The following is a 13278-nucleotide window of genomic DNA, read 5'->3' as shown; positions in this document are numbered from 1 at the left end:
GGGTCTCAGTCAGACCCTGACCCGCTACACCGAGCTTTCTGATTGGTCCATTGGTTCAGAAGGACTCAGGTTGCCATGGTTCCCGTTCTGCTGTGGCGCTGTGGTTAACAGACAGAATCTCCTCTCCACTGGCATCTTGGTTCCTTGAATCAAACCACACATTCCCATAATATCCCCGTTAATAACCTCACGACAGAACAACTTTAAACACCATTAAATACTTACACTTTTGATATTTTAAACCAATAATCAACCATCTACTATACTTTTATTTTGAAAGTTCATACTATTTAAATATTCATTACAGGGAACAGCCAATGAGCAGCCAGTACCTGTGTGGGTGTAGATGCAGCACAGCGCCCCCATCATGGCCACGCCCATCAGGAAGGCCGCAAACACGATGCCGATGAATGGCACCGCCTCCATCACCGAGCCTAAACCACAACATACAGAGGAGCTAATCAGTTAGCATATGAAGCTACCGCGTCTATCACAGGGCCTAGACCACAACACACAGACAAGCTAATCAGTAAGCTTATGATGCTACGGCCTCCATCACCGAGCTTAGACCACAACACACAGACAACCCCATCAGTTAGCATATGAAGCTACCGCCTCAATCACAGAGCCTAGACTACAACACACAGACAAGCTAATCAGTTAGCATATGAGCCTAGACCACAACACACAGACAAGCTAATCAGTTAGCATATGAAGCTACCGCGTCTATCACAGGGCCTAGACCACAACACACAGACGAGCTAATCAGTAAGCTTATGATGCTACGGCCTCCATCACCGAGCTTAGACCACAACACACAGACAATCCCATCAGTTAGCATATGAAGCTACCGCCTCAATCACAGAGCCTAGACTACAACACACAGACAAGCTAATCAGTTAGCATATGAAGCTACCGCCTCCATCACCACGCCTAGACCACAACACACAGACAAGCTAATCAGTTAGCATATGAAGCTACCGCCTCCATCACAGAGCCTAGACCACAACACACAGACAACCCCATCAGTAGTTAGCATCGAGCTAACATATAGCAATCTGAATCAAAAAATTCAGATTCACTGTTTAAAGTGCTTTATTCAACCGGTGTGATGTCTATGTTGAGTCACCTTCTCTAGAAACGTGTTGAACTGGTGAGTAGTTAACGGCACTTTAAGTAATGTCATATCACTAAGCAGATCATCCTGGGTTTGTGTCTGATGCTCAACGTTTCGATCCAGATATCAGAGTAACGGGGAAGGAGATATAGGAAGGGTTTGTGTCTGTAAGAGTGGAACTGGCAGACACAACCTCTGAGGTAGTAGACTGTAACGTCCTGCTGTAACGCAGTGGCGGCTCCTGACAAATTTCTCAGGGGGGGCAAAAGTTGTGATGATGGCTAAGATGACCCATTCAATGGGAAGAAGAGGAAATGACACACTGCTATTATTATGAACATAACTGTATTTGGCTGGCAATATGCAATCAATACAACTATTTACAATTCAACATTTGGAGAGTACAACATAACACATTTCACCATCTAAGAACACACTCACTCATCACTTGTATTGAAATTTAGCTCGCCTCTCTTTCAAGCAAGCAAAGCGATCAATCACCCTCTCGTTGAAATCAGGCATGTTCCTGACCAGCTCTCCCTCCATGGAAAGCATGCCCAATGCATTCAGACGTTCCTGTCCCATTGTATTTCTCAGGAATGTCTTGATCCTCTTTAAGGTGGAGAAACACCTCTCAGCTTCAGCTGTTGTCATCGGAGTGGTTATGAGGATGTTCAACAGCGCCACAGTCTCAGAGAAGGTTTCCTGGAGGTTGTAGCTCTGTATAACCTGGTACAGAGCCAGTGCACCACAGCTGCCCCTGAAGTCTGGACTTTCATAGATGAGAGAAAGCTCAGTCCTGAGCCTCTCCTTGTATAGCATGGGGTATGCCCTCACGGTGGTATTCAGAGCCTCTTCAGGGAATGTTGTCCGATGCCGGTCAAACAGCTCTGCCTCTAGCAGCACGGCACTCACAAGGTGGCTGGTGAAGGAGAACCTGGCTTTGGCATGGCCCAGGACTTGTGTACTTGACTGTGACTTTATCACTTGGTTCCAACACTTGAGTATGCCTACATCATTGGTCAGTAATGAATGCAGATACCTCTTTTGACAGCCTCTGCTTCTCTTGTTCTCCCAAGGCTCTCCTTGATCTTGTGGTACCTGGGGCTTCTTGCTGCTGCTGTTGAGAGGAGCTTTGGTCCCTGAAGGGAGACAGATCAAAAGTGTTAGAATATGAATGAGACAGTATGTCAGTGTCATTATCAATAATTACTATCTTTAAAAAAAAATTATCTTACCTGATGGCCTGAATACTGCTGGTGAAGTTCTGCAGGGCACGTTTGATGAACACCATGTCAATGTCCCTCTTCTGCAGCTGTTGGTACATCATGTCAACATGAGGCATGATTTGATGAAACTGCTGCAGGAAAAAAACAAAATCTTCATCCTGCAGCATCCTCAGGAAGCCAGACGCCTCCCTCACCGTGGTGCTGTCAAAGGTGCTGTCTGACCTGATGGTCTCAAAACACTCTATGAGGTCGCCCAGGTTCTCATAGACAGTGCTCACGATCCCGCTGTTGAAGTTCCATCTTGTGGATGATGCTCTTGGCAGCCTTCGTGCAACAATCTGGTCGAGAAGGGCTGTGCGTTTGGGTGACCGGGTAAAAAAACAGGAAATCCCACCAAGGTCAGAGAAAAAAACTCTCACTGCTGAGATGTGTGAAGTGGCCTGCTGCATGATCAAATCCAGCTGGTGTGCGTAACAATGCAAATAATGGACATTTTTGTACTCTTCTTGTACCTTTTGCTGCACACCAGCTCTCTCTCCTCTCATCACACTGGCACCGTCGTAGGCTTGCCGGTGAGTTTACACTTATCATCAGTGAAAACGCTGTTCAGTCTCTCCAAAATTGCATCGGCAATGAAGCTGGCCGTTGCTGACAAGATGGGGACAAATTCAAAGAACCGTTCTTGCACAGCGTGTTTTCCATCTACGTATCTCAGCACCAGCACCAACTGAGTCTGTGTAGAGACGTCAGTGGTTTCATCTGCTTGGATTGCCACGAATCTTGCTGATCTCACCTCCTCCACGATACGCTCTCTGATGACAGATGCCATGCAATCCAGCAGCTCATTCTGCACCGTCTTTGATGTGCCCTTAAAGACTGTGGCCGTTCTTAAGTGCTCCTCAAACACCTCGTCCAGCGACGCCACTAAATCAACCAGTCCACGAAAAATCCCCGGGTTGCTGGACCCCTCACTCTCGTCCTTGCCTCGCAGAGCTAACTCAAACACGCCACAGAATTTCACACAGTCGATAAGGCGGCCTAGGATGTGCCGGTTCTTGCTCACCTCATCGTTGTGACGGCGCAGGGCTATCCTGTAGCTCTCATCCAGCTGTGTGGCAATGTTCACTCTCCCAAATGCCGACAGTTTTAGGCAGCTGCCCATATGTATCTTCGATGCTTCGTGTTTCTTCACCTTTTCTGAGAGGTGGTGCATATCACTAAAACCCGTCTTTGTCCAGGCGGTGTCAGTGTTTGCATCCGTTAGCACACAGGGGTAGCAAAACAGAGCGTTAGCCACTTCACAACCTGCTAGCCATGTTTTCCGCTCGTACCAGCTCCGGGAAAATCCACGACTGTATGTTTTCCCCGCTTTTGTTGACACCTGCTTTATGTTTAAATTGGGTCTGGGTGGTCCCAATTCTTTAACAGCCAATTTATCCGCATTGCTTCGACGACTGAACGGTAATTCCCTCAGGGAAACGATGGAGTTGCAGTTGCCAGCCATGATGATTCAGCGGACGCGCGCGCTGTACGTCCGAGCACGCATCAGTGCGTATGACGAATTCACGTTAGGGCAAGCCCCCCCGGAGCCCATAGAAATGCATTGTATCGGTCCAATTTTGAAAAAAAGAGTCCCAACATGTAAGTCTATGAGAGCGCCTGGGGCTATTTTCAATCTGACTGATATCGCCCCAAGGGGGCGGGGCTACTGGTTGGACAGTGACATCCAGGCTGCTGATTGTCGCAGCGATATTCAGGCTGCTGTTTGGACTATACTATTAAGACTTAGACCGGCAAAATAAACTCTTTTCGCTCTCTTTTTTTCCGTTTGGCTTAGGGAGGGCGGTGCCCCTGCTGTAACGTCAGGACAACGGGATAAGGGGAATGTTGAGGTAGGACAGACTCACCGTGGGGGTCCGAGCCGGGCTCGCTGAGCTGGGGGACACTGGGTCTGCGGGGCCGCGGGCCAGCAGAGGGCGCCAGAGGCCGGCCCGCCCCCGGGCTGAGGGACGGGAGCACCATGAGGGGCTGGGTCACCACCATGGGCCGGCTCAGGTTCCTCTCCTCACACTGGAGCACACGGAGGAACAAGTCAGACTGCAACCCCTCACAGACGGGATCCCACCGTCCTTCTGAGAGTAGTAATAATAATAATACATTTTATTTATGGGCGCTGTTCTTGACACTCATACAAATCAAACATTCATAAGAGCAAGCAAGCCAGCAAGCAAAAAAAACCCAAAACATAATAAAACAAGTGTACAAGAGAAAAGAGTGGGGCCATTCTAGTCCCAAGAATGCAACTGACTTAAAGGGAGTAGGCTTGTCTGAATAGATAAGTTGTCAGGTGAGATTTGAAAGTGATAATGGAACTGGAGTGTTGGATGTCATGAGGCAGAGAGTTCCAGGGGGGGGGGGGACTGAATGCTCTTGACCCCATGGTAACCAGGCGAGCAGGTGGGAGGGTGAGGTCGATGGAGGATGAGGATCTGAGAGAACGGGTGGGTGTCTTGATACGGAGGAGCTCGGTAAGATACCGAGGGGCAAGATTGTGCTTGACACTTGGTTCTATGGACGTCCTTACTGTACCAACAGCGATATGTTGTCGTTTCTCTTTCTTCTGACAAATGGACTTATTGTAAGTCGCTATGATGAAAGCGTCTGCTAAACGTCTTAGTGTAAATGGGGCGGGGGCGGAGTGTGTTGAGGTGCTTCCTCCACCTGCTGCCCTGGAGGAGCAGAGGTCAGCCGGGGGATGGGGTCCCCCTCCGGGCAGGGCCTCCTCCGCGGGTTCTCCTCACTGGAGGAGCCGGAGGAGCAGAGGAGAAGTCGGCAGTGGAGGAACTGCACAGAGGCGTTGTAAACTGGCGGCAGGACGAAGCTGAACCTCAAGGACCGCGTCTCCTCCTCCTCCTCCTCCTCCTCCTCCTCCTCCTCCTCAACCACCTGCCGGACCAGAGTCTTCCTCCTCTGCTTCACTCCTCCATCTTCATTCGTCTCTACGGACGTGTCCTGGTCGGGCGTTTCTCCTCCTGGACCCTCCTCACCTCCTCCTCCTCCGCCTCTCATCCCGACCCCTCCTCCTACTCGACCGTCTCCTCCACCAACTACTCCCTTCACACCGCCTCCCCCATCTCCCCCGCCACCTCCTCCTCCCTCCCCAGCGCCTACCTCACTTCCTCCTCCCTCCCCACCTCCTCCTCTCCCACCTCCTCCTACCTCACTTCCTCCTCCCTCGCCTCCTCCCCCTGCCTCACCTCCTCCATCCCCACCTCCCTTCCCACCTCCTCCCTCTCTCTCTCCCTTCCTACCTCCTCCTCCCCTCCCCCCACCTCCTCCCTCTCTCTCTCCTTTCCCACCTCCTTCCCCAGCCCCAACTCCTCCTCCTCCCCCTCCCGTGCCCCCCCTCCCCCCCATCCCTCCCCCCTGCCCCCCCTCCCCCCAGAGCTGGGTGAGGCTGAGGGAGGGCTGGGCGGGGCAGCGGTCCCTGATGAGGGGCCAGTAGGGGGCGCTCTTGGGGTCCGACTCGGGGGACACCACACAGGACCGGAGCTCCAGGCTGCCGGCCCAGCGGCCCACGGAGGAGACCTGGGGAGAGAGAGCCAGGGGGCTTCAGAGGAACACCAGGAGGACCGGGGGACCAGAGATCCACCACGGAGCTAATGAGAAGCTAATGAGAGGGTGACCTTCTCGTTAGCTCCGTAGCTGTTGAATAATAGCTACTTTAATTAATTAAAAAATTGTTAATGCATAAAGAAGAAAAATATATGCTCTACCTAAACACACACACACACACACGCAAACAAACACAGACACTCATTGACAAACAAACACACACACACAGACACACACATACACACACCTCCACGTAGACGCGGTGGTCTGCGATGACCACACAGGGGCCGGTCCGGCTCCTCTGGAAGCTCTCAGAGACGAAGAGTCTGAGGGCCAGGACCGGCCCCGCCCTCACAGGCCCCGCCCTCACAGGCCCCGCCCAGACCGGTCCCGCCCCGACCGGCCCCGCCCCAACCGGCCCCGCCCCGACCGGCCCTGCCTGGGGTGTGGGGGCCATGAGGAGGTCCCCCCCCCCAGAGCCCGGGGCCGGGGGTACCCCACCCAGAGAGGCGGTGACATCATTGTCCTCCGGAGGAGACGCAGAGAAACAGCTGATCTGCAGAGGAGGAGGAGGACGGAAAGGAAGAAGAGAAAATAAGCACACGCAACAACCATCACCACCACTCATTCATAGAGTGGTGGTGATGAGTCTTCTATTGTTACTGTGGTGGTTTGTCGCACACACACACACACACACACACACACACACACACACACACACACACACACACACGCGCGCGCCCCTCACCTGAATGCGCAGGGCCCCGGTGGTGTGGGAGCCGTTGGTAGGGTGGGGCTGCTCTCTCCAGATGAACACCTGACCAGAGACGAGCAAAGAAAAGTTTGTTGTCACCCAGAAAACGTCATGTTTTCCACGAGAGCTCACTTTTATTCAATCGGTTTCAGCTGTGCGTACATAATTGCAAAATGGTTTTCTAATCATCAATTAGCCTTTTAACACGATTAGCTAAACAATTGACCACTAGAGCACAGGAGTGATGGTTCCTGGGAATGGGCCTCTGTACACCGATGCAGATGTCCCATTAAAAAATAGCTTTTTCCAGCTAGAATAGTGATTTACCACATTAACAATGTCTAGACTGTATTTCGGATTCATTCAATGTAATCTTCATTGAAAAAAACGGTGCTTTTCTTTCAAATATAAGGGACATTTCGAAGTGACCCCAAACTGGTATTGTAATAAATGATCCACCGCTGAGTTAATTGACATTGAGGTCAAATCAAAGCTTTCCCCTTTCACTGTTTCCTTTTGATGAAACAATATTAAGTGCTTTTCTCCAGTCCAACCGTGTCCCTCTCCATCCCCCCCCCGCTGTCTCTGACTCTGCCCTGTTACAACGCCTTTTGCTTTGGGCAGAGTGACCCGGGTCATTGCTGCTTCAGAAGCTTAATTGGACAAAACTACCAATTAACTCACACTCCCAGCCCACCGCAGCTGCCAGCGAAACCCGAGGGCTGCAGCCAGGGTCCCCCTCGCTCTACACGTCTGACGGCTAAATCTGGTGGTTCAATTAAGTCTCTTATTTAATTTAAATCTCTTGTTTAGTTATAAAGCTCTTATTTGATTTTGAAGTCTCATTTTATTTGTAATCTTTATTTCATACAAAATTTGAAATAGCTTTAATATTTAATCTAGAATTCAATTGTTGACTCTTATTTCAATTTATCACTGCGGTCATAGCATGGATTCAAATCCCTGACCACCACACTTTATATTGCAAGCATAGCCCCCCTTAGCTTCCTGCTAGCTTCCCGTTAGCCTCCCGCTAGCATCCCGCTAGCTTCCCATTAGCTTCCCATTAGCCGCCCCCAGCCGGCTCTCCTCACCGTGTTCTTGAACTGCACCCCCCTGGGATGGCCCTGCAGCGCACCCTCCGTCCCGCAGGAAATGACCGGGAACGCCAGCAGGAAGTGGCTGCTGTTGGACCCCGCCCTGCACTCTGGGTCCCGCAGCGTCACGGCAACCACCGGCTCTGACAGACCCTGAGCAAACCGGTTCAGATCCAGTTTGAAAACAGCGAGTTGATTTCCTATGATAAATATATATATATATATATATATATATATATATATATATATATATATATATATATATATATATATATATATATATATATATATATATATATATATATATATATATATATATATATCTATGTATATATAGATAGATAGATAGATAGATAGATGTGTGTGCATTATGGGGACCATCAGAATATTGGTGAGTGCTTGTGTGCATGTGTGTGTGGGTACAATGTGAAGACCTGTAGGATGTGTGTGTTCAGCAAGACATTGAGCCGTCCGTCATCACAGCGAACGCTAAGTAGCTCCGCCCTCCTGGCTCCTCCCCCAGCGTTGCCTAGCAACCACTCTCTCAGACGGCCCTGCGCTGGCCAGCCGGCCCGACCCCCGGCCCCGCCCCCTGCAGGCTCCTCCTCTAGGGGGACAGAGGGGAGGGGCCACGTAATTCAAAGACAAGGCCACTCATAGCGCTCTACGTCATTCAAAAATAATGAAAAAGGAGAAATGTAAAAAAGAAAAAATAAAGACAAAGAAGAAAGAAATGTTCAATTATTATACAACTATAACAAGGTAAAGAGTAAGAAGGCACAATGAACCAAGTATATGGCCACACACTTCCTACAGGTGTTCACATTGTACCCACACACGCTCACACATTCCCACACACACTCACACATTCCCACACACACTGACATTCCGATTCACATGCACTCAGACACAAACACACTTCTGACAAATGTACTTATTGTAGGTAGCTTTGGATAAAAGTGTCTTCTAAAGGCCCTCATTGTAAATGTAAGTATATTCTTCTTTGCTAATGTTTCATATCGGGAGTGTTTGGAAGATGATGAAGATGTGGGTTGTGGACGACGATGATGATCATGAAGATAAAGAACCTCTCTCTCCTCACCTGTCCCGCCCCCGGCCAGACGGACCACAAACCGATTGGCCAGGAGGGCCTCGGTGTATGACGTCACCACGGTAAAGCCCTTCTGATTGGCCCATTCCAGCATGTCAGGCACAGCAGAGAGGTCAGGGGTCACCATGCTGGAGAAGGAGAGGTGAGGCTGGGGCGGGTAGGGTGGAGAGACACTGGTGGAGGACTAGAGAGAGAGAGAGAGAGAGAGAGAGAGAGAGAGAGAGCAGGCGATGAGAAACAGATGACAGCTATGAAAGTGAGCGTCTTAGTTGTCGTTATGCTATGCGACTGTTTGTGTGATTCCTATAACTGTGTTCAACTCCCAATTAAATATCTGATATTAATTATTTATATGACTCAGTGTTGACCTTAATACTTGAAATAAGCTTTGTAGACCAAAAAAGTGAACAAACAAGGAATGACAGATAAACACCAAACAAAAACCTCCGGTGCGGACATCAAAACAACAACAGGGGGCACTCACGTAAACAGAGACGTCGCCATGCAGACCGGGGGCCAGCACCCCCCAGTGCACCGGGACCAGGCTGCTCACGACCAGGACCACCCGGTGAGGACCGGACCGGGCCACCGGGGGCAGCAGAGAGACCACCACCTCCACCTGCAGAGACCTGAGGAGAGAGAGAGAGACCCTCATCTAAACCTCCACCTGAGGAGAGAGAGACCCTCATACAAACCTTTTTATTCCACCTTTAACTGAATACCTAAACTAAACTGGTGATGCATCATGGGAATAACTATTAATGTGCAATGTCGTTATATCATTTCCTAACCCTTATTTATTAGGGTTTGAGCCGGTTGTCAATCTATCTGTCTGTCTGCCTGCCTGTCAAGCTGTATTGGCATGAGAAACAAACGTTGCCATTGTCAAAGCAGGTAAACAATTAAGAGGTCAAAGTATCAAACGTTAAATACAAAATAAAGATCCATGTCTCTCACCCACAGAGGGCTGATCCGGCTGAGACCAGTCTGATCAGGTGCACCTCCTCCCCTCCGCTCCGGTTCCCCGTGGGGGGGAGGCAGCCTCGCACCTCCTGCTGCTGGAGGTCAGAGGTCAGGTAGTGGGGAGACAGGAAGAGGGGCTGCAGGGAGCACGCCTGATTGGCCGAGGGATCTGGAGGGCACCAGGTTAGGACTGTTGTCTTTAAGAAGGTTGTTGCATGTTACCCTGCTGTTGGTGGGACCAGAAACTAAGAACTTGTGTGTTTAGCATTGCAGTTTTTAGTGTCTATTTGAACTTGTTAGTAAGAAGCTGTTGAAGCTAGTTTCGGTCACCAGGTGTGAACAATCGGCTAAACTGTATGGTGGAGCTGAGCGTCGTTGTGCACATAACGGCTAGTCACCCTTCAGGTTCAGGTCCCGAGGCCCCCGACGCGAACTCACCCTCCCCCAGCCGGGTGTAGGCACGGTCGGCGTGGGCGGCGTGGGTCATGGAGGTCAGGCCGCCCGCGTGCCGCTGAGCCCAGCGCAGAAGGGCGCGGGGGGGGAAGGGGGGCGGGGGGCGGAGCCTCTGCAGGCGGAACGCCATGGCGGGCGAGGACACCACCGTGGAGTTAGGGGACACCTTGGGGGGGTCAAAGGTCAGCTTTACAGCGGACAAGAGTCCTCTCAATCCTCTAAGACTCCGTCGACCAATGAGGACGAGGTGGATGGAGATGAAGAGGAGGAGCAACGATCAACAGAACTGACGGAGGAGGAAACGAGCGAGGATGCTGATGATGATGACGATGGGGAAGATGATGATGAGGATGAAGATGGTGAAGATGATGATGAGGATGAAGATGGTGAAGATGATGATTGGGATGAAGGTGGTGAAGATGATGATGAGGATGAAGATGGTGACGATGATGAAGAGGATGAAGATGTGAAGATGATGATGAGGATGTCGATGTCAAAATGATGATGAGGATGAAGATGGTGAAGATAATGATGAGGATGAACATGTGAAGATGATGATGAAGATGGTGATGATATACAGACACTGGTGAAGATGATGATGAATACATGAAGGTGATATGGAGACATGACGAAGATGAAGGTGTAGAAGAAAGTGATTAAGAAGTTAAATACGTGAGGAAGATTATATGTTTAGGGCGATGACGAAGATGAAGATGAGGGGATGACGAAGGAGGTGATGTCATAAAAGCACACACAGACATGGGCACACAGGCACACACACACATACTCACGCACACACACACACACACACACCTGTACCAGCACAGAGAGCTGTGTGGCCAGCCCCTCGGCCTCCAGCATCCAATCGAGGGCCTGCTCCGAGATGAGTATCAGGATGATCATCCTATCAGGAGCCGGGGGCTGAGTCAGAGGCCTCAGGACCACGGACACCTGAACAGGTAGACGGAGAGAAGGTAGGGCCGGCTGGACAGCCAATAGGAGGTTGATTCTATGGTCATGTGACGCAGGTGAGTTGAATTTGAAACTATGCTATGATATTAAAGACCCAGATTGTATATTGAGGAAGTTTGAAGTGATGAGGTTATTGATTGATTTATGAATTGTATTTTTCTTGGTTACCTTGCGGCCGTGGGTGGGCCGGCCCACCGCGACCAGGTGCGTCTCCTGACCCCCCGTTTCCCGGGCGGCGCAGCCCGGCCCGGCCTGGAAGGTCTCCAGCTGACCGCGGACGGGGTGCAGTGCCCCCGCTGGCGACAGGCGGCACTGCAGAGCCTCACCGCGGACTGCACAACACAACACAGTAAAACAGACGAGAGTACCGGACAAACAAGTTGATATCACAGGTGTAATGGGTTATTTTAACGTTGTGTGAGCACAAGGTCTGACAAGGCCTTCTTTATCACATTAATCAAAAAACCAACACTATTAAGACGTTAGGAGCCAAAATATAAACCACAACTGGATTTTATTCCAGACACTGACACAGGTGACAAAAAAGTCTATAATCAAACCCCTACCTGCCGCACTCCTCCAGATCAGGATCCACATCAGCGCCAACCGGAGAGCCGCCGGTAACGGGGCCATGGCTGCTGCACCGGAGAGATTTGAACAACATTGTAGGAGATCCAAACACGCTGCAACATTCAACATCATGTGTTCTCTTAATGGCCTGCTTCGTTTCATTGTCGTTTCTTAAAACGAGTCTACCTAACCGACCATCCATGGTCGGTTTATTTGGTTGACCCCTGGTGTCCGTGGTTGACCACCTGACCCCTGGTGCCTGGGGTTAACCCCTGGCCTGTTCGTCATGTTTCCTCTGAATTACCGAGCTTGTGTTTATTATGCGCGACACCTGCGCAGTTCTGCGTCCAACGGCCTCCTCGTCCGCACATGTGCGTGCGCAACGCTTTTGTGAGGTGTGTGTTGCGACTAAAACCCACAAACATTTAAGACTACAATATCAGGCTTTTATATCTTTTGAAATAACGTTAATAATAATAATAATAATAATAATAATAATAATAATAATAATAATAATAATAATAATAATAATAATGGATTGAATTTATATAGCACTTTTCTAGAGACGCTTTACAGTGAAGGGGGGACCTCACTAACCACCACCAGTGTGTAGGACCCACTTGGGTGATGCACGGCAGCCAATCTGAAACTCAGCAATTGGATAACTGAAGAGGACCCTTAAGGTTAAATACGGTTGCGTGGTGATATTTCAGCTATTTAATATAATAAAATATGATATAGTATAGGCTTATCATATTAAAATAAAGTAATCATCTTACCTGAAGCGTAATAGGCTACTGAAGCGGCCAAACTTGTGGATAAACTGCCGGTAGAAAATTTGAAAGAAAAGTCGATTTCCTTAAAGTTTTAAATGAACATTTCACACGATCAATTACTGCGTTTCGCTTTCGATTTGAACCCTTACGATATTTAGAGTTAAATTGTTACTGAAAATCTTTAGTGAATAAAAGGTTGCCTGTCTCCCCCGGCCAGACGCGTGTGTGAGGTGGGAGGGGGGAGGTGGGAGGGGCCCCGGGATGGTGTGACAGCCTGCAAAGGGGAGGGAAGAGAGGGGAGACGTTGAGCATCAGGCGACAGGGAGGGAGGATGGAGTGGAGAGAGGGGCGAGTGGGAGGGGAGGAAAACGAGGAGGCAGGACTTTGAAATGTTTTGAAGAAGAGAGAGAGAGAGAGAGAGAGAGAGAGACATAGCAACAGGTAGAGATAAAAAAAAGAGTGAGAGAGAAGTAGCATTTGTGAGTAGGCCTACTAGTGATCACACTATTGAACATAATAACTGATTATCTTCAATAGTTAGGGTCCCTTAGGTCCCTTCTCCGAATGCCTCCTCAGATTCCACCCCGCAGTACCGAACGTTCAGTGTGAGACTAAAGAAAC

The sequence above is a fragment of the Pollachius pollachius genome, assembly GCF_949987615.1.
Source record: "Pollachius pollachius genome assembly, chromosome: 11".
In the NCBI taxonomy this organism is placed as follows: domain Eukaryota; kingdom Metazoa; phylum Chordata; class Actinopteri; order Gadiformes; family Gadidae; genus Pollachius; species Pollachius pollachius.
The sequence above is the reverse complement of the archived record's forward strand: the minus strand, read 5'-3'. Positions refer to the sequence as shown.